The 23,362-nt window shown below is 40.6% G+C and overlaps 1 protein-coding gene across 1 annotated transcript in view; it reads left to right on the forward strand.

Annotated features, from left to right (window-relative positions):
- FGF14 (fibroblast growth factor 14) overlaps positions 1-23,362 on the forward strand; it is a 349,911-nt gene that overhangs the window by 78,645 nt on the left and 247,904 nt on the right. The window lies entirely within an intron of this gene.

The raw sequence follows: 23,362 nt of genomic DNA on the forward strand, positions 1-23,362 counted from the left end.
GGGGAATTCAGATTAGCCTGTACACTCCCACATACGCCAGCTGGGTGACCTTGGGCTAGTCACAGCTTCTCGGAGTTCTCTCAGCCCCACCTACCTCACAGGGTGTTTGTTGTGAGGGGGGAAGGGCAAGGAGATTGTAAGCCCCTTTGAGTCTCCTGCAGGAGAGAAAGGGGGGGATATAAATCCAAACTCTTCTTCTCTTCTTCTTCATTATTTCAAATCATGGCTTGATGTGTCCTAACTATAACTACTGGAATGGTTCACCTTGAGATGATCTCACTAACCATGGCTTCATGAGACACGTGATCATCATATGAAATCTTATTAGGTCACTTCAGAGTACTTAGCAAGGCTTTCTTGAACCAGGGTTTTATGACAAAACTCATGAGATCTATTCCTTCCCCGATGTGTTTGTATAGTGTAAAAAACTACCCAAGTTGAAAAAAAAACAGCTGATTTTTCGGAGGTTATTTTATATCCCAGGTTTGTGCTGTTTACAAAAATCAAACAGCAAAAACAAACAAATGTTCTTCAGTCTTGCGTTCTTTGGATCTAGATTATCAGTGTTATAATATTGTAAGGAAGTAGAAAGGATGGAAATGGGGAAGTAAATGATACATATGTGATAAACATCCACATATCAACGAGCCTTCCTTTGCTCTGATTTCAGTTTTATTTTTATGAATGATGACTTTCTTTGTTAGGTCAGGATACTCCTAATCAAAATTGAGTACAGTTTTCATTGTCTATGCACTCTGTCAATCCCACACATTTGAGTTGCAACTGAGCCATTCCCCATGCAATCAGATAACAATTGGTTGTAAATTACAGTGCTACACAATACTAAAATGAACAATTGCAATTCAGGCAGCATCAGGTGTACAAGTCCCATTGAGAATAATAACTGCTTGTCTGCTTTAGGTTCTATTGATTTCCATGAATAGGATTTATTGAATGAATAGCAAATAATCCTAAGAAGTTACCATCCTTTTATGGAATATCAATTTTATATCCCAGTGTGTATTAAAAACAAACACAGTATTATAAGGAGCTCTATTCATTCTCCCGCCCCCATTTCCCATTCTTTAATTATTAAATATCTAAATAACTCGTTTGCATATATATTCCAGAAGTTTGTCCAATGTATTAGGGATCTTTTGTCAGTTAAATCTTGAACTAATTTGGTATTGTTTGGAGGGAAAGACAGATCTTTCTACAAAGCTGAAAAGTGTCACAGGTTTGCTGCAAAATCCAAGTCACAGCTCCCTTGTGGTTTAAAAAACCCAGAAATGATTAAAGGAATGGTTGTAGTGTTACCAACACCAGGTTGGGAAATTCCTAGGGATTTGGAGGTGGAGCATGGGGATGGTGAAGTTTGAGGAGGGGTGAACACCAGAGGGATATAATACCATAGACTCCACCCTCCAAAGCAGCCATTTCCTCCAAGGGAACTAGCATTGTCAGCTTCCAAGATATAGTAGGGAAGGGGGAAAGGAGATGCCTCTTGCAAGTCCTTATAAGTTCTCATAATCTATTTACAAAATGTCCATGTTGAACAGGCATTATAAGGGTGCAGGAGAAATGGATCAGCAAGCATTGCCCCCTCATAATGCTTGGTTGTGATTTCAAGAAATGTAGCTGATCAGTGTCCAACAATGTCTGTTGCACTCTATTCACAACTTGCAGGTCATGCCAAAACACAGCCAGGTATCCATTTTGTCAACATAGGCCCCTTCAGCACATGCAGAATAATGCACTTTCAATCCACTTTCAATGTACTTTGCAGCTGTGCGGAATAACAAAATCCACTTGCAAACAATTATGAAAGTGGATTGAAAGTGAATTATTCTGCATGTGCAGAAGGGGCTGTAGTAGCAACATTAAAGTAAGCATTTTAAAAGAAATGTTAGCTTTCAAAATAAATACATGAAAGGAAATGCCCAAGAGATCAAAGAATGTTAATGATTACCAAATCCAGAAGGGGTAGCTGCGATAGTCCATTCCAATGCAAACAAAAAAGGAGTTCTGTGGCACCATAAAGAATGACAGTGTTATTCTGTTATCATATTTCTCAGGCTAGAGCCACCATGGGTTTCTCAGGCTAGAGTCACCATGGACTTCATGCATCTCAACAGGCTTATCAGGCTGCCCATGGAAGTTTGCATTAAATACGTTGTGTTTTAAAATGTCACAAAGACTTCTTTTTTGCTTCTGATAATTACCAATATGATTTTAGGAGGGCTTTCCATATAGTGCATTTATCTCTAGATCAGTTACGGAGCACTTAAATGTTGAATGGACCTGAAGTATGCAAAACAGCTGCTAATTGTATATTAGCAATATGAGTTTAACATATTAGTGTAGGAAAAAAGAAAAAATAAGTGTAAAAATAATGGTTACTGTGCAAATAAAACTGTAGATAAGATATTCACCGCATTGTATTTTGTAAAAACAATGCCCCAATTGTTTTCCAACTCCAGAAACATCTGGCTCCAATCCGGACCTCATCATATACAAATGTATATGTATTTTTAAAGTCCTCTAGGTATTAGTGATAGATATTAATGGTAGAAGATTCAATATAGCATGACAGAATGGCAGAAGATACATTTTGATTCACTATTGACTCATTTTTTCCCCACAAACTTTCTCTGAGAGTTCTCAGAGAAATAGTAAATTCTTGACGAGAGTTTCCTGGTTTGTAATGTTAGTGTGCGTGTACACAAACTGCAGTGCTTTGTGCTTGCTCTACACTACCCCATGGGAAATCCTGTGCAGCTACCAAACTAGCATGGCGCAACCTGTCTGACTACCCGGCAAATCCAAGAACAAGATAGCCTTTCCAGTTCACTTTGTATTTGCTGTTTCATTGGGGATACTGGTAGCTGATCTCAAAGAAATGCTCACTACTGCTGTTTGTTACATGACGATTGCTGCTGTATGTAGGTTACTTTTGACTTTTCCATCCTATTTTTTAAATATGCGGTTTCAGAAACATATCAATTCTAATGCCAAGAGTTCTTAATCAAACATATTGTGTAGGCATAGTAGCAAATGCTATATGGAAATCATTATAATTATTTTCTCCAACCAGCAGTTACCCTGGGTTTGAGTTTACCTTGTGAGGGAACAAGATATGTATGTATATATGTACAAGATATGTATCCATATTGGTATACATGTGTGTGTGTTTATGTATTGAGTATGAATGTGTATATATATGTATGTGTGTATCTATAGATACACACACACATAAAGATAGATGGATACAGATATAAATATAGATGTGGATGATATAGGATGTGGGAGTGTTAGCAAATTCCTTTACTAAATGAGTATCAAGTTAATTTTGCTGAAAACCTAATTGATGGTCACTCCTCAGTAGGGGTAACTCTTGGGTCACAGTCCACTAACGACAAGTAAAACAATGATTTGTATTTGGCAGTCTGTGTAATGTGCATATAAACTGTTTCAGTAGCAATGACAGGCCATATCCTCCTCCAGAGTGTCGGGGAGCATGCTACGCAAGAGGTGAAACCTGGGGCTTGATCTAAAAAGTGCACAGCCAATAACTATCCAGTAAGCATTATACTGGCCTTTTCTTTATGTCAGAACATTTCTGATCCCCCCACCCCCTAGCACCTTTTCCATGGTATTTTCCCACACTCACCTCCTCTAAATGTTACATGGCTGCTGTAATGGGTTTTTCTTATTTTTTGTTGAAATGGTGCTTCATTGAGTCAGTCCTTTATAGAGCCATTTAATTGTTGCTTTATTGACCCACCCCCCAAAATAAAATAAAAAAGACATGAAATGACAAAAATGAAGCAGTGAGGGAGAAAGGAACACAAGAGAAACACAAAAAAGTCACGGAGGAAAATGGGCAATGACATAGGGACGTTGAAAATGGCTAGTTTCAGCGGGAAAGATAAAATGTTTCAAGTATGACCACACTGCATGGGAAGCCAGCTTAAAAATGTTTTTTAAAATACACTGTTGTGAAAGTGTTTTCTGAAACAATGGAGAAAAGATTGTTTAGAAATGTTTCCAAAACCAAAGGGTGGTGGTGATGGGCAACAGTGCAGAACTCCACAGAGGAAATGTTTTATTTCCAGCCTGGAAACATTGTAAATGGCATGTGTGAAAAGGGCCATAGTTGCTTTTTTGTGTTTGGATTAAGGCAACTGTGTAGGGTTTTCAAGGCAAGAGGCATCCAGAGGTGGTTTGCCATTGCCTCCCTCTGCATAGCAACTCTGAACTTCCTTGGTGGTCCTCCCCATCCAAGTACTAATCACGGCCAACCCTGCTTAACTTCTCAGTTCTGATGAGATCAGGCTACCTGGGCTATCCAAGTCAGAACATTTTTACCTCATTTTGAATTTTTGCTAAAACTTCAAAAAGGTATTCCATGGCCTTTCTTTTCAAATACATGGTTTAATGCTGTAAAACCATTATTTATTCATACGGCCTTCTTTAATCTTCCCAGCATCTGTCATATCTACTTAATACTAATTGTGTGTTGCCACACAACACAACACCACAGATAAACGTACTTAATCGCGAGTCCATCAGTAGAATCAATTGCCTCTCTCTCTCTTCCTCTGTAAGTTAACATTCAGAAAAAAGAGTACATTGTGAAAAGTGCTCACCTGAAAAACTGTTTACTATTTTTGTTCTAGGCATAATGGACAAACAGGAGCAGTTTTCTTGAAGCTGAAAAGGGTAGAAATTAGGACTGAACAGACAGCTTTGTCAATCCACTTTGTCAACAAGAGCTTCACGGAGCACTGAGATAGAATTTCAATTTTTTTCTTATCCAGAAAATATTGATATTTGCATTGTGAGACTAGAAGTGTAATCTTAAACAGAGGCATGCCCTTGTAAGACCACAGATGTCTACTCTACTTATGACTGCGCAGCAGGAACAATGTCCCACTGCAGTCAAACTTCCAGATATGGAAAGGTTATGCCTTTCTTGAAATATTCTTTCTGGAACATGATGAAACATCAATGTCTCCTTGCTGGAAATGTAATTTTTTTATTAAACTGAAAAAAATCATACTTCCTCCCTCCTGCTTTCATTCAGCATTGAGAAGCATTTCTGAAATGAAATATTGGGTTTCTTATGGAGTGAAAAGAACTTCCTCCAGTTCTGATGAATGCTGCAAGTGGTAGTCAGGAGTGAGAATTCCTTACCATGCTTCTGATTTTTGTGTGTGATAGCCAGCATGACACTTTGATAGCTGCTGTTCATTTTCCTTGCAGACAAAAATCTGCATCAGTATCATCTTGAGGGACTTCTCTTAATTTCAGACTAGAAACTGAAAATGTGTACTATTTGTGACCCATGTCAGAAAGTCAGCTAGCTTCCTATGTGCCTGAGAGTGGCACACACAAAAGATTCAAAGTTTACTTGTTCCTTTCTTGGACTGAAAGGGACTTTATCAACTTTTTACTATTTTGTTTCTGGAATACTGTTTATGGAGGCAAGAATGAATCATGCTACTTTTTAAAGAGAAAATTGGAGCTTGATGTGGGAAAACATAATGGGTCATACCCAGTATATTTTCACTCAGTCTTGTCCAATTTTCCTTCTTCCTACAGACCATATCCCATATGGCTTTTGCCCATGCAGGCCTTCTGATCCTCAACATAGCCTTGTTAGGCAGCCAAAGAGGGGTCCCTACTTCCTTTTTCAATGGAGGAAAAGCTAACTGAATCTAAGGTCTGATTACCCATTGTAGCCTGTCCCCGGCACTTGCCCAGCACTGGCGCAAAAGTCATGCCAGAAGTCCTCTCAGTTTCACTGGAGAAAATGAGAAGTACGCGTGGGGCAAGAGGAAGCACATTGGGACAAGAAATCTTGCCCTGACATGCCTCCTCTCTCAGCACACTGCAAAGAGGAAGTGTGTCAGGACAAGAATTCTTGCCCCTATGTGCTTCCGGTCCCAGCGCATTCCCCAGTGCCGGTGGGTAATCGGCCAAGGAGAAGAAATGGCTACAGATACAACCATAAAAAGCCCTTTAAATTTGGATTTAAATAGTAAAGTTTTATTTCCACATGCACTTCTGTTGCACAGCAAGTTTTTACATTTGGTCCTTCTAAAAAGTCATATTCGATGATATGTTCCTTCAATATCATGCCTAAAATGACACAGGTCAGTTGTACATTGTATATAAATATTGTATTTTGTTTTGTCTGAGCACCTTTTTAATGCCTTACCACAATATTGTTATAAAAATATCTGATATAGACTATGACACTTTCCTCATGACCTAGAAAATGATCTGTTTTCTTTGAAGAGGAACTTTCGTGTTCCCCCCAAAAAGGCACTGTTATCTACCTCAGCCTTTTCTTTTATCACTTCTGAGTGCTGGGATGATAAATGTTAAAAGGAGAGCTAAATTTAGAATTTATTTTACATGAAAAGCTTTTGGTATTAGTTTTTTTTAAAGAAAAACCTCAAAATGTCTTGCCTGATGCTCCTGTTCATAAACAGAAAGTGATAAATAAATAATTAGTGGTGAAAACACATCAAGTAGCAGCAACTTAGAAAATGGCAGAAAAGGCAAATAAGTTGGATGCTGTTATATTTATCACCCACAAACTGTTTAAAAACCCATGGAGCTATGGGAAAAGAAGAAGAGTTGGTATTATACACCACTTTTTCTCTACCGTAAGGAGTCTCAAAGCAGCTTATAATAATATCCTCCCGCCCATACACATGCACAACAGGTACCAGGTGGGTCATCCAGCAGGCTTCTGGTAGAGCAGGAGGGAAAACAAACCGGGTCTGGGCACGTAAAAAACTTACATTGCTTTAAGGATAGGCTTAAGTAGCTTTAGGAGATGTATCACACTAGCAACTCCCCCCCCCCCCAAAGTCACAAAAGGGTGGGAAAGCCGCAGTGGGCCATTTCCACACAGGTTATCTGCCCAAGGTTCAATGCTTTTAGAAAGCATTTTTTTCCTACAGCATCATAGGTGCATTCGCAGACCTCCTAGAGTTTCCCTGGCTTTTCTTCAGTCTTTCTCAAAACTGGTTTACTTTGAAGTTTTGGGAAAGATTGTCATGAAGTCAGGGGGGGCTGCTGTTTAGATGGTCAAATTTGAATCCCCCTCCCCGGATAGCTTCCATTTCCCCTGCTCCTGTGATAGCTATTTCCTCCCTCTCTCTTGCGATAGGGACGGGAGCTTTTTAATTTTTTAAAAAATTAACACTATGTTGTTATATCAATATAACTCTATACCAGCAAGTGCACCAGATTCTCCAAATTCCCAACTTTCATAAGAAAAAGAGAGAGTAAGTATCTAGCCGTTTCTGTTGCAGAAATGTAATGGGAAATGTATATTTCTACAGAGCAAGGAACTATCTTTTAAAAACAAGCTGGGAATTCAGAGAATCTTGCACACTTGGTAGTTCATTACACCAATACAACAATATTCTAGTGCCACCTTTTCCCAAAAAATTGCAAAAGCCCTAGTGAACCTGGGTGGGGTGGGGGATAGAACACAGCTTCAGCACTTGGTCAGCTCCTATGACATTAATTAATCAAACGTAGAATCCCATTGGAAACTACCATGGACTTTGTAGCATCACGGTGATTACCTGCTTAGGAAGACCCTCACCCCAATACCTCTTCTCTGCAAATACTTAGATAGGATCTGGGAGAATCTTGGATGCATCACACATGTAAAATGCCCTAAAAGGCCATAAGATGAACTCCTAATAAAAGAGGAAGATATTGTTGCATAGTTAGCTGATGACATTTAGGAGGAGAGAAAGGATCAAAGAGAGATCTTTGGCTGCAGATACAGACATTTCTTCATCCTATGATTTCAAGATTTTTGCTGAACTCAACTAGATATAATTGATTTGTTTGCTGTAAATTGCATGAGAGGATTTTTGTGAAAACCCAGTAGGCTTTGGGCATGTGATCTTTCAAACAGAAAATGGCACCTGATTAAAGGTTAGTTAAACCATGGAGAGCCCAGTTGTTTTTGTAAATGACAGGACACTTTTTCAGAGGTGATATGAGTTTCAATTCAACTTTCTATAAGAAGTTGAACAGGAGCTACTTGTGTACGGAAGCCTTCCAAGCAGCTGGCTTTGGACACCTGGCCTCTGGAGAATTTGACAGGGAGAACGAAAAGATGGTGGCCAATTAATTAATTGAACCAGCATTGCAAACTGGACACATTCCTGCTTGAAATCGACTAATTATGAACTTCAGCAGCATCACACCTTGATCCTACTATATAAGGAGTTGCAAAAATAGCAAGTTAAACAAGAAAAAAGGGTTTGCGAGAGTTAGCTTAGCTTCAATACAATTTGCTTTTGTAATACAACGGGGAATTAATTTAAGCATATAATATTGGAAAGCTTCGTATTAAAAATAAAACATTTTGAACATTTACATCTGATGCCAGTACAAAGGCAATCAGTGCATGGAAATGAGATTTCTGTATGAATACCTTTCTCTTTCTTGGTGTGCATGCATAAAATATTGCTATTTAGCAGCAAAGGGGACTGCATGCATTACTCAGATGGTTGGTAGTAATAAAACTATCCACTTTGGGGCGGGTGTATGTGTGTGAGATTGTGGCGGTGGAAGGCATGCATGGTGAGTGTGAGTGAAAAGGTTGATTGTAGAACATCTGTTTATCAAGAAAGCCTCTTATACAGTGTTTATATTTTAAGGTATTTAATTTATATCCAGCCTTTCTCCTATTATGGAACTCAAAGCTCTCTACATAAGATTTCTATCCAGGCACTAACCAGGCCTAAACCTTGTTACCCCCAGAATTGCTGTACTCTTGAGTTGTGTAGAGCCAAGAATGCAGATAGACTCCACCTTGGATCAAACAAAGGAATCATGATAGGAATTAAAACATCAAATGCCATCTCACAATATGGTGACTTTTGACATTTGCACTTGAAGATCATGCCATCTTTTTCTCTGTCTCTCTCACTCTCAGATCCCCCAAGAACTCTCCTCCTTACCAACAACCCACCAGCTCATTTTTGGCACTGTGCTGTCTCCCTCCCACCTCCCTCCCTCCCTCCCTCCCTCCCTCTGTCTGTCCCTTCCAGCCAAGTCCCACAGCTCTGCTAGCCTCTCCCCATCCTCCAAACATTACCATTTGCCCTTTTTACATTCCACTTTTCTGCTTGGAGCCCAACCTTGTTTTCCCTCTCTTGGTCAGACTGTCTACTTCCTCAGAACTTTGCAACAATCCCCATTCCCTCACCTTCAGTTTTATCTTGGGGACATTGCATACGTACTCACAGGCAGGTTCTGAATGGACTAGCTATGGGTGAATACATCTAGACAAAGGAATTGCTTTAATAAGGAACTTTTTAATTGCTCTGCACTGCATTCTTAGAATTGTCTAAAGCATCCTTTTATTTCTTTTCATTGCATTTTGAAATGTGTCCCTCTTTCTTGCTTTTTCCGTCTACTATTGAAACTAGTAAAGATTGATTCAGTTAATTAGAAGTCTCTCTTTTCTTTGTATTTCTTAAACATCTCCCCAAATGTGCTTTTGTGAATATTCAGATTTAAGATCTGAGAGGTATGCATAGAAGAAGATGTATAGCTCCCATTCCCAGGTAACTCCCTGATCAGTGATTTCAAGGCTGCTTAACCACCTGCCCTCCAAACATACCGTATTTTGTAGCACCTGCCGTAGTGTGGCAATGCACAAGAATTTCTAATTAGTATCTAATCCTGTCTCTCTTTCATTACTTTTTATTATTTGTTTGTTTAAATAATTTATAAGTTGTTATTCAGCACAGGTACTCTCAAAACATGCAGCTTCAAAAAACCCTTAGGGTTGGAAGTTGGAACCCATGGATCCCTTGCATTAATGGCACTGCTTTCTGTAGATGCAAGGAACACATCGTGATGTGGTTTGCTCATCAGCTAGTGGAAGAATGTCACTGTTAATGGAACAAATCTATGGGATCCAACCCAATATACAAAGCAAATAAATCCATCAACATATATGGAAGGAGATGAGCCAACAAAATAGAACAAAGACACATTAACTTCAGAGAATCTGCATAAATAGATAAATCTTTAATGCGTTCTTTAAAAAATTGCAATATGGCAAACCATACTTCAGAGCTCGCTCAGCAGCTTCGGGGCTGTTACAAATAATATCTATTCAGCAGTTGCTACCAAGTTGTGATTTGTTAATATGGTAGCAACATTAACATGATCTCAGTAACAAATCTCAGTGATGTGTGAGCTATATAGGAGAAGGTGCTGCCCCGTATATCCTGCACAGACAATAGGAGCCAGGACTAAGGATATGCATTTGGATATGCTGACCCTACCACCACCACCCCAGAAAAAAAGCAATTTTGGGGTTGGGGGGTTTGCCAAAAAAGAGACATTTTAATGGAGCTGAAAAGATGAAGCCCCCCCCCCTCCAACTCAGAAAAGCTAACATAGGAGCTATTCCCTTTATCCTATGGTGAATCTTTCTGGAGGTTGGGTGGGAAAGTTTGTAAAGGCAGAGGAGCCAAATTTTTAGCTGCAGGTGCCTCTTCTTACAATAACCCCCAAGTTTCATTAAGTTTTGGTCAGGGGGTCCAATTTTATAGGCACCCAGTTTTTCTCCATTTGAGGGCCCACAAAATTGCATTTCCTGACCCAACCTTTGCCAAACTTGGTGGTTCTTGTAAGGAGAGTGACCTGCACTTATTCTGCAAATTTGGTGGCTCTACCTCAAAAAACTATCACCCCCCCCAGAGCCCCACAAGGATTTTCCATAAGGTTAAATAGACTGATTTTTTTCAGAATTTTGAGAATAGCTGTGGAAAACCATATTGATATGGGGATTTGGCTTTTTCTGAATTTTCTGAACATTTTGAGGTCCATTAAACACAAATCTGAAAAATACCCTCTCCCCAAAAGGCGCACACTCCTAGTCAGCACTGGCATCATGAATATAGCCTAGAATCATATTAGCCACCAAGAGATATGAAACAAAATTGTACCCTCAGCTACACTCCCTCTGTGTGTGCATTTAGTCTTCTACCAGCATAGAGCCAAACAGCCTGTATATTTGGAGGGTCTGTGTTAACATTAGGCAAAGGGTAAATCAGTAGGGCATAGGTGTCAAACGCACAGCCCTCCATGATGCTGGCAGGGGATGCTGCGAACTGTAGTCCATAACATCTGGAGGGGCGTGAGTTTGACACCTGTGCAGTAGGGTGTAAATAGATTTAGAACTTGTAAACATGAATCCTTCCTCTCTCTACAAAATATTGCCTGCACTCACTCACTCACTCACTCACTCACTCACTCACTCACTCACTCACTCACTCACTCACTCACTCACTCACTCACTCACTCACTCACTCACTCACTCACTCAGTCTATTCTGTGCTTCTTGTGTTGAATTGTCTTTTGACTCCAGTGTTTATAATTTTTGTCTGCATGTCCACACTGCACAGCACAAATAAGACGTCCTTAGGACATTTTAAAAAGAACCCCTCTTGACTGCGTTGTCTGCACAGTGGATGTCTTTTATTTTTCCTGTCTTCTACCCCCTTCCCCAGTTAGAAAAAACGAAGACCAGCTACACAATGCTTCTTAATGGGAGGTAGACCAGTCCTCTGAGCAGCTGTGATTCTCTTATCCGTGTCATCATAGCTACAAATGCAGCTCCCTCTTTTTAAAAAAGGAAAAAAGACACATGTATGGGATTGCCAGGGAAAACAAACTTTATTCATGAATGTTTTACTAGGAAATAGCAATTGGATGAGTTGCATGCAGAGGAAACCTCAATGGGAAACAAATGTAACAAATGGTGGCAGCGGGGAATCTCAAGCTGCAGAAAATGGTGGGTACAAGCTGCTGTGAAAATGAAAATAAGTGCCCTAATGGAGGAAGGAGGGTGGCAGGTATGAAAAAATAAGACATCTCCTGGGCCACATTCCACAAAGTCAACCAGGAGATGTCTTAAAGACAACTCCTGGAAAAATAGTCCACATTTTAGTGACTTTTAAATAAAATGCTCTGAGCACAAATAAAACATCTTGAGGACATTTGGGGGGAAAAAGCTGTGTGGAATTCTCCCCCAAAATGCTTCTTTTAATATCTTCAACATGTTTTATTAGAGCTGTGCAGAATGAACCCATGTGTTTTATGGCAAATTTGTAAATTGTGCGTACACTTGGTGCATCTCATGAAGTGGGGCCTAGTCCATGGAAATGTAATCTGGAATAAATGTATTAAATCTTTAACATATCATGACAAGACTCTTTTCTGTTTGTATGGTAGCAGTCTAGTATAATTTCTCCTCTGGAAAAAGCCTTTAAACACTCCGTAGTTAACCAGTGCAAATAAGTGGCACAATAGTTTAGCCAATTTGAGGAGTTTTGCATGGAATAGTTTCACTCTAATGAATAAAAAGTGAGCAGATATCAAGGGAACTCAGTTTTCTTTTTCTTCCCTTGAGGCTTGAGGCTGTTTTTTGTTCTGTGCTGTAGGGTACATTCCATAGATATGAAAATAAATGAGTATTCCCTTTTCCCTTTATTGAATCACTCCTCTGCTGTTTAACAAATGTATGCCTAAATCTACTCACATCATGGTCTCCATTAAATTTTTTCCTCACTGTCTTTTTTGTTCAATTCAGTCAGTGATAATATGAAATTCTCTGATTCTAATAATTGCAAGAATTATTGCACAAACAGCATTGCTAGGAATTATACACCGTATATTAATTGCAAAAAAATTCCCACTCAGATGCTTGGAAATGGGGAATGATAAAACATTTTAACTCTTCCTTGACTCCTTGTAGTGTACTCTAGTAGCACAGTAAACAATATCCTGCGGCAAAGGATACCTATCTCAATGCAATATCAGACACTGGCTCAATGCAGATTATATGGATCTGTCCAATTAGTGAATTTGCCATAGAAAAGGTTATAGAAGTGAGTTTTATCAAAATAGTTCTATCAATGAATAGTATATTTAACTGTCTATCCTACCTCATTTGCTTTTCTGTGTATGAATGCGTATGCTTTCCGCTGTTTATGCCCATCTCTTGCTCCCCCAAATCCCAATTTCATTCCTCTTGGGCATATCAAACTCATGATTTTTGAAATTGTTGCCCCATTTTCTGTATTAGCACAGTGGATTCTTCCTGTAAAATGTAGATAAATGCTATTTGTGCCACAATAAATAAGCTTTGAATATTGTATTGTTCAGATAAATGGTATACATTGTGCATATAAATGTTTAGATATTATATATTGAAACTCTACACTATACATACACAGTGCAAATAATTTTATAGGCCCAGCAGGAAAAAGCAGAAAATTGAAATCATTGACAAAAGTATAAACAGTAACATTCCAAGGTTCAGATTTTTATTTGAAAAATGGGAATAAGCATCCTGAATGACCTCTGGGATTGCTGCAAGGTTTATTCACCAGATATATGTCAAACTCTTTAGTATGCATGAAGCATTTATTTGCAGGAGTGCTGACTAGCAGGAGTGGTCCAGCTATGTAGCAACCAGGACAGCTGCCCTGCACCCCAGTTTGATGCCCCCTTTAAGTGCCCAGTCTTCCACCACGCACAGAACTGACAGTCTAACAGCCTTGCTGCTGGCCGACATTGGTGGTAGCAATGGCAGAGTTTCTGAACCCTATCCTGGACTTTTGTCTTGGGCCCCAGAATCACTTAGACCACCCCTGCTATATATTAAGCAGGTAGGAAGGTGCTCTTGATTCTAGTATGAAACACAGCAATATCCTCCATGAGGTACTGTGTTTCCCCCAAAATAAGAGTGTCTTATATTAATTTTTGCTCCAAAAGATGCGTTGGGGCTTATTTTCAGGGGGTGTCTTATTTTTCCCCATGATTTTGCGCCCTCCACATGACCAGATCAGCTGCCCTGGGGAATCTGTAACTAGGGCTTATTTTTTCAAACATCCTCCAAAAATCCTGAAAAATCAAGCTGGGGCTTATTTCCAGGGTAGGTCTTATTTTCAGGGGAACAGGGTTAGCCCTTCACCTTATAGGTGAACTGCAATTACTGCTGTGATCCAAAGTAACCTTATATGTAAAGAATACATGAATGGATCTGAGAGAATGGAGCATCAGTTCTGGAGGCCTGGATAAAAGAATGAGAAACACGCACGGAAAAAGTGATATTTAATATGTTATGGGGTTCAAATTCATATGCTGAACTCATTTGTCATTTTTGTAGTGGCTAAAATTATTAGGACTGTTTTGTCTTCTACTCTAAGATGGACCTCAGGATGGTATACATGAGGTCAAGCAGTCAGTCTGGAGAGAAGGCATAGAATTTTTCTCTAAATGAATAAGTAGAGGCAGAAAGTTGAGACGCAGACCCTGGTGCAAGGTCAACTGGTGAGTTTTGTGGTTAGGACTTCAACCGAAGTCCCTCTGGTGCAGGTCTCATGTTAACTTGTACAGCTGACTATGGCTTTTAATAATTTCTGTCTCCATTTATTTGTAACTCTTCCTGACTTGATGCACAGCAGTTTGACTGTCAGAGACATCACAGTTTAATTTCAGAATGTAGATTAATTTTATTTAATTCCACCCCTTTCTCTGTTCCTGAATTCAAATCTTGTATGTCTTCGGGTGGGGGGGGGCATGAAGCAATTGCGCTTCCTGACTTCCGTCCTGGCTGTGCCTCTGTCACGTCCCATGCCAGCCTGAGATGACATTTTCATACAGAGATGAATTTCTGTTTATAGGTTGTTTTCTTTACTTTCTATTACTGTGTCAATGGATTAATGATTTCTTTATGCAATTTTCATCTTAAAGAGGCTTGCTGCTAATTTTCTTCCTGTAGCAGTACTGTTTAATTAGGCAGTCACCCGTGTGTCTGCATGCTGGTGGGAAGAAAAGTGACAGAAATAAATGTATTCATTTAAAGCTGTGTGAAAGATACTCTTTAACTAACGAATTAAACGAGGGAAGGGGTGGGGTAAATAAAACGCAGATGAAGCTTTTTGTCAGGAGCTTCTTATTAATAGGTAATGGGGAAATATATTGGTTAACACGTACTTATTTTTAGAATTGTGCCTTCTGAGAAGAACAGTGTAGATTTAACACATCACTTTTTATTAACTAACTGAATATACTGTACCGATTTGTTATCCTACTGTTCCTTCTCTCACTGATCAAGGAGAGGCAGAGGCTGCCGTTCTATTATTTCACATGTCTAATTCATATATGTTCTTTCTCAGTGAGATAAATTTGTCAAATCATTATTTTTACCTCACATTTTTACTTCATCACACGCTGTCATGTAACTACAGCTAGTTTAAGTTTAGGAGTTACAATAACTCCTATGCCTTTGAGCAAAACTGTATTTTCCTCAGATTTTAGTCTATGCTACAGATTTTACAACCAGACATTTTTTTGAGGTGGTACTCACTGGTACTGAATACTGGCACCTTTGAGAGGGGGCTTTCCCATATCTTGAGGAGAAAAATGGGTGGAAATGGGTGCAACCTTATATATGAGTATCAGCACATTTTTTCACAAGAACAGAAAAACACAGGACTATGCTTGTAAGCTACCGTGTTTCCCTGAAAATAAGACAGTGTCTTATATTAATTTTTGCTCCCAAAGATGCACTATGTCTTATTTTAAGGGTATGTCTTATTTTTCTGTGTTCTGTTCGTCGGGCATGCTTCCAAACAAAAACTTTGCTATGTCTTACTTTTGGGGGTAGCCTTATATTTCGCACTTCAGCAAAACCTCTACTACGTCTTATTTTTAGGTGATGTCTTATATTTGGGGAAACAGGGAAGTTGGAATCAGGAATCAGGATTTGCATCCTATTGTCTGGATATTGTTGCTTCCTTTCAAACAATAAAGTACACAATATAATATACTCATTCAAAGTACTGACCAAGGTTCTCTGTATTCCTAAGAGGTTTAACAGCATTAACCAAAACCAATGTCACCTTTCCCCATATGAAACTATTTCTGTACTTCTTGTATGCTTTATTTTTTTAATACAAGCCCCAACCTGACTTATTCCACTTTCCAAAACTGTAGCTCATTGCACTGGAGAGATTGTTTTATAGGTGCTCTGCCCCTGCAGGCTCCATGGGCTAACCCCCAAAGTGCTGTTTCGCGTTAGCATTTTCCGTACATTTGCTTCCTGCAGAGCTTCCTCTAGTATTATACCCGGTGGCATCATCCTCAGGGATACCTTTTACCAGCAAAATATTGCCAAGTTTATTTTGTGAAGGAGGGGGTATACATTCCAGCCTGCCTCTTTGTGCTGCACTGCTATCCTCATCTTCCTGACTTCTAGGAAGAAAACCATCCACAGAGGGGATGCTCTGATCTAATCTTGGCCAGGATATGATTCCCTTCATTTTTGGCATTGCAGCTTCCACAATCATCCTGTACCTAGAGGCCAGTTTTGAAGTCTGATGACTTACGCCTGATACAAATAGACAGAAAGATGGATAGACACATTCTTTCATTATTACAGATTTAAATCCCACTCTATTTCCTTAGACTCAAGGCAGCTAGCATATTAAGTCCTGAAGTTGAAAAATGCTGTAGAGAAAGGAGAGCCAGAAGAGTATAGTGGTCCATCCACTTTATGGTTGCCAACCTCTGGGTAAGGCCAGTAGACCTCCTGGAATTACATTTTATCTCCAGACTACAAAGCTCTGTTATCTTGGAGCAAGTGGCAGTTTCCAAGGGAAAACTCTATGGTAAACCATAGATTGTAAGTGAAATCTCTCCCCTAATTTGGCTCTCCATAAGTACCGCCCCCAAATCTTCAATAACTTCCCACACCATAGTTGGAAACCCTGTGTATCTTAACTTCACAATCCAGATGGGGTTGGGTGTGGAGACAGCTATGGACAACACTGCGAAAGCGACACCATGAATGGGCCTCTGGCAGTGTGGAAAGGAGGCTTCCAGCAGCATGGAAAGAAGAGAAAGTTTAAATCCCTCTAACTGCCCGAATATCCCCATAGAACAGACAGACTTAGGTCATGCTTTCATGTTGTGCAAGTCTGCAGGACCAGGGGATGGTGTTCCTGGGCTGGAACACTGGTAGCAGCTGACTAATGTTGGCTCCATTCGTGGGAACACCCCAGCCCTCTCTGCACTAACCTCTGTGGTAGCTAACTGTGGAGCTGTGGGGCAGCAGGATGCTAGTGTTCCCTCCTCTGCTGACATGGGTGCCCCTTATCTTGGCAGAGGGGGCAAACACATTGGTGTGGCCCCCTGCCTCTTCCACAGCATAATCATCTCCCCCATCCCCAGATTGGGCTGTAAGTCAGATTGAATTTAGTGATTTTTTCCTCAGTAAATAGACATGGGATCAGGCCTGGAAACCTCTATTTCAAATCTTGCCTTGGCTATGAACTGATAAAATACCCATTCTTTTTGTCCCATCTGCAGTACGATGAGTAATAATACAGTCCAGGATCATTTATTTATTTCAAGATCTGTCTGTTTCACTTCTGAGGACTGTTAAAACACAGTTTTGTGATATGAATGGGTATTTATCCAGATCACAATACAAACAGAATGTAAGTAGGAGAAAAGTAGGAGTGGAGACAAAATGAGGGGGAATGGGAGGGAAAACAGAATTTGAAAATATTGAACTCAACAAAATCCCTCCCACACTTGGAGAAGTGTGAACACGAAGCAGGCAGCAGAAAGGGCCAAAGTAATCTTGGAGCAGAAATGCAGTGGTGCCTTTGCCCAGCTCCTGCTCCTTCCAGGTTTTTGATTCTCAACAGGAGATAATGCAGTAGAAGGGACCAAGTCAGTCCAGCTGAGCCAGGAACAGGCACATGATAGTGTTCTTGGCTGTCTCTTTTCTCTCAGGACTCTCACATGCAGGACAACTGGTCCTACTTGGGCTCTGTGGTAGATTAGGAGCCAGTCTAGATGATCCAGGAGCAAGCATGTCAAAAGATATTCTTGCATTTCTATTTGTAACATCCTTGTTTTCACACCAGCATTCCTTGTAGTGATGTCAGCCTTCAGGTGGGCACTGGGGATCTCTCTGAATTACAATTTATCTGGGTAATTTGGAGGACAGACTCTATGACATTGCAATGCACTGAAGTCCCTGTCCTCCCCAGGCTCCATCCCCAAATCTCCAGGGGTTTCCCAACCTTGATCTGGCAACCCCCCTCCCCCATGCTCCCCTAGTTCCTTCCATGACCAGGTTTTGTATAATCATCTATCTATAATTTGTACCTGTTTTATTTCCCCCTTCCAGGGCTGTGTGTATCCTAGTTGTAATAATAAGATTTGGACAAATCTGCGCAGATTCTTCTGCTTTAACTCGTTTTGTAAGCATCCCAGAAAAGCTAATCTTGGAGTACAAAAGACCTTAATAATTGGCCACTCCCACCAGACAATAAGAAATTTTCCTAGCTTTTTGTTACATCTCAAACATATGATACATTTTGGGACATTATCTTTGGTAATGTACATGGTATACAGCCCAATTCTGAGGGGGAACAATCCTTCTCTGAAGCTGGCGCACTTCTGAGTCAACAAGGGTGCTCACTCTGCTGGCACAAGGGGCAAATGTGTTGGCGGAGGGGCATCTTATCTGGGCACCTGACCTGGAAGCCACCTCTCATCTCCAGGCCCGCCAGCCCAAAAAGCTGCACAGACATGACCAGGGGAATTCAGGAAGAGGCTGGGGGGAGGAGCCAATTTAAATTGGCTTTTTCCCAGCCTTCTCCCACTGGAATGCTGGGGTTTGGCCTTATGCCACCTTTTGTGTTTCTGCCTTCCTACACTGATGAGAAGCTCTCCTGGAGATGATGGGGATTGCCAAAGTGGCATTGTGGCCCACTGCTGGAGGCTCTGGTTTAGGCTGATATAATATCATCTATACCAGATTTTTGTCACATTTCCTCTAATCCTGACATTCAAGGATACTTTACATATATGGTGGATGTGAATCCTATCCTTCTCCTAGCACTCCACTGGGCTAAGTGGTGGCGAACCTTTGGCACTCCAAATGTTATGGACTACAATTCCCATCAGCCCTTGCCAGCATGGCCAATTGGCCATGCTGGCAGGGGCTGATGGGAATTGTAGTCCATAACATCTGGAGTGCCAAAGGTTCAGAAGAAGTAATGAAGGAAGACATCAAGTATGAGGGTCAGTTGAGGATCCTGAGGTTCCAAGTTGCCTCCCAAGGCTTTGAGAAAGAACCCCCCAACCCTGAGTTGTCAAAAATTGAGATTTGGCAGCTCTATCCAATACTAGTCCAATAGCTGTGAGCAACAGAAGAACGCACAGGATTTATTTCAAAAGATAATCCTATTGGAATGTTAACATTGCATTTGATTGCTAATCTGATTTCTCTTATTCCAGAACATTCTTCTTCTGCTGTCAGTTTTTGCCTGCTGTGTTGGACATCTGTCTTCACTTCAAACTTCTGATTTGGTGGTTACTTCAAAAGAGCCTCCAGGTCTGGGGATCTAGGGATCCCTCAGAAATACAAACTCATCCCAAGATGACAGAGGTCACTACCCCTGGAGAAAATGGATGCATTGGAGGGTGGCCTCTGTGACATTGTACCTCTTTGAGGTCCCTGTTCCCTCCAGGTTCCATCCCCAAATATCCAGGAATTTCCCAAATGGGATCTGGTCACCCTACCCCACCCTCCCTTGCCAGTGGCCAGGGGGAACCTGGCAAGCCTGTCCATAATTTTTGTAGCTCTTCATTCTCTGCTTCCATTTTTCTGGACCACTCCCTATCCCAATTCCCAACCTCAACTGCCTTTATTACACTGACTCTTCCAAAAATCATAAAACCCATTCTTTTCTCCAAAGTCAATGGGAAAATTCCCATTGAGTTTATTGGCTGTAAAACAGTGACCATTTTTGTACAAATCTCCTAAAATGTTTGTTAAAAAGTTTTTAAATACCCCCCTTTTTTGTTGTTGTTTGCACTCATCCCCTTAAAATGATTCCTGGCTGCCATTTTCTGTTTTTCCTTGTTTTTTTCTCAGTGTATGGACAAATCAATGCATCATGCTTCATAGTCTCATGCTGCAGTTCTCTGACTTTTCGGTAGTTCATGCTGTGAAAATTAAGCCCCCCCCCCCCCAAATCTCAAAAATACTCTGAAAAGCTCCAAATGGGACTTCTGAAGGCAAGGAATGAACTGACAAAATGGCATCTCAAAGGGACAGCACACACATGAAATGTTTTTTAGCCAAGAGAATTGCTAGAAAAGAGGATGCATTTAAAACATTTTCAGGCTTCAAATAAGATTTTTTTGGGGGGGGGGGACCTCAGTGCAGAACTCCTTGGAGAAAACATTTAATTTCCTGCCTCAAAATATTTTAAAGTGTTTGTGCAGAAAGGGCCAATTATAGACATAGAGTATGTTACTGTGACAAACCTGTCTTTTTACCTGACAGCCCTATATGACTGTATTGGCTAAGGAGTCCACAATTATCCCAAAAATAATAGCTGGCAGCATATGGGTAAGTCAGTTGTTTTGGTCTGTTCCCTGCTGTACAAAGGAATAAACTGCTGACTAGTCTGAATGACAATGAACTCCTACAAGAAATCGAGCACTAAGAATGTAGCAGGCACATTAGGAGTTCATGTGGCAGTGAGGGAGTTCAAAGCAGAGTGATGTGGGAGGCACCAAAGAACAAGACAGAATGTGACAGGAGTCACGCCATGCGCTTCAGTGATGTTTCAATAGGGGAAACCATTTCATTGCAAAGGTGTTGTTGTTGTTTTTTAAAAAAGGGTTTTCCCTTATCCTTCAACCATCTGATTGGATTTAAGAAGTCAACCCACCTCAATCTGGTGTTGTTCATCATTTAATGATGCTTTATAGTTCAAACTTCTCCTGCCCTCACAAAATTTACAATCAGAAGCATGGCCAAGGGAGTAAATCCAAGAAGGTAGAGCCCATGAATACATGAAGTTGCCTGGGATTGAACCTGGGATCTTCTACGTGCTAACCAGGTGCTCTGCCAGACTTACAACCTCTCTCTAAGCGGTGGTCAGGAAATAAGGATTTCATGGAATGAAAGTGAACTAATGTAGGTGCACCTACATTAGTTGAAATTTTAGTATGCAGATGTTGGAGAAGGTTTAAGAAGAAGAGTTTGGATTTATACCCCATTTTTTCTCCTGTAAGAGGACTCAAAGGGGCTTACAAATTCCTTTCCCTTCCTCTTCCCACAACAGACACCTTGTAAAGTTGGTGGGGCTGAGAGAGTTCTGAGAACTGTGACTAGCCCAGCAGGCTTCATGTGTTGGAGTGGGAAACAAATCCAGTTCTCTTGATTAGAGTCTATCTGCTTTTAACCACTACACCCCGCTGATTAATGGGGGAGTAGGCATGGAAGAAGGCCTTAAAATAGAGTAGGCAACTGACATCCTTTGCAGTGGCTGTTTGCATATCCTTTGATCCTCAGGACACATCTGTCTTCACTTCAAACATTTTCTAGGAGACCGGTGGTTTTGTATGTATTCATGGAATGTATTCATTAAAGCAAGGCTCTTTGAATGCTTTGTGGCCACATTGGTTATAAATAATTGGGTTGGAAGCATTGCTTGCTGGGAGGATACCCCCTTGGATCCCAGAGTGTACAAGAGGAATGGTAAATGAACGTAGTGCTTTTTTGCTTGGGTAAGATCTACTGTTTGCCTCCTATGATTTGCCTCCCTGCATATTATAGACCTCTGGCATGGCATCTTATGCAGTGAGGATACAGAGTGAAGACTGTGGTCTTTTTGTTGTTTTTATACTTGCAAGAGCTCTAGCAGAAGCAAAATAACAGTTTGGATTTATACCCTGCCTTTCTCTACTGCGTGTGTATGAGAGAGAACTGAGAGTTCTAAGAGAACTATGACTAGTCCATGGTCACCCAGCAGGCTTCATGTGTAGGGGCAGGGAAACAAATCCAGTTCACCAGATTAGAGTCCACCACTCTTAACCAGGGGGCGAGGGCTGAGAGAATTCTGACAGAACTGTGACTGTCCCAATGTCAGCAATAAACATTTTGCTCTAATGGGACAGAAAATAGAACATTTAAGGCTGCCAACTTGAGGTTGGGAAATTCCTGGAGATTTGGGGTGTGTGTGGAGCCTGAGGATAGGGAAGGGAAGGACCTTAATGTGTATAATGCCACATAGTCCACCTTTTCTTCAGGGGAAATGACCTCTGTAGTCTGGAGATGCATTGCAATTTTGGAGGTTAGCAATCCTGAGGCTAAAAGGGAATTGGCATGGCAAGGGTGTTGGTTAGGGGGTGGAAGGGAAAGGAGATTGTAAGCGCCTTTGAGTCTCCTTACAGGAGAGAAAAGGGGGATATAATTCTTATTCTCTTCCTCCTCCTCTTCTTGTCACCATGAGCCGGATCATGATCAGGCTCGCAGCAGCTTTCTTAAAGGCTGAATTCATCTCTAAAATGGATCCATGGACCCTAGAACATCCAGTTTGGCCCTAAGTCAGCTGGAAACTGTGTGGGGCTTCTCACCAATGAACATTCTCAAAATTACAAAGCTGGGTTAAGCAGTCATCTTATTTTCCTTACACTTAAGATTGTTTTCTTTTCATGAAAAAACCCCCAGTTCTGACAGCTTTTGCCTTCTTTGCTCAGTTTGGGTATCATATTGCACAGTATGTTGACTCAAGGGCTGTTCGTATCAAGCTGTTATTAACATCTGATGGAGGGGGGAAATCCATTTAGTACTTCAAAGCATGCAAATGGGCACTTCAAAGCAGAAGACACAGAAGCTTTCTAGCAATTGTTTTCTCTTTCTCAAGCATTTTGTAGTTCTTTCCCTGGACACCTGCAGCTGGTGAAACAAAAGGAGAGTGCTTTGGGAAATTATTTGTGTGTGTGTGGCACAAACGCTGCTATTCACTTCTTATGTGTATGAGAGAAAAAATGAATTACTGCATTGCAGCTAATAATGCATAAAGGTTATCCATTGAATCATGGCTCTTCTGTTCACTTTGGTATTGTTTCCATGCTTCGAAGAAAAGCTGTGGATTTTATTTGTATACAGTGCAGTATGCCGCTCTCCCCAGGGGACTGTCCTGCAAAAAAAAAAAAGAGCCAAATCAAAAAGAAATAATAGTAACCAGCTAATGCTGCAGAGTTTCTCTGCCTCTGCAAAAAGAAAAAAGAGGAGAAAAAAAGGAACCTCTTCTTTTTCTGATTAAACAATCACCCTATAACATAGTTTCCTTACTTTACAAATGTGCACACTGGTAGAAGTGAGAAAGCCTTTTTAAGAGGTCATTGTGAGGCAACGTGCTTGTCCAAATCTTTAATTCAGATTCTGTAATGCAGAATCTCTTCTTGGTTT

The sequence above is a fragment of the Sphaerodactylus townsendi genome, linkage group LG04, assembly GCF_021028975.2.
Source record: "Sphaerodactylus townsendi isolate TG3544 linkage group LG04, MPM_Stown_v2.3, whole genome shotgun sequence".
Taxonomy (NCBI): domain Eukaryota; kingdom Metazoa; phylum Chordata; class Lepidosauria; order Squamata; family Sphaerodactylidae; genus Sphaerodactylus; species Sphaerodactylus townsendi.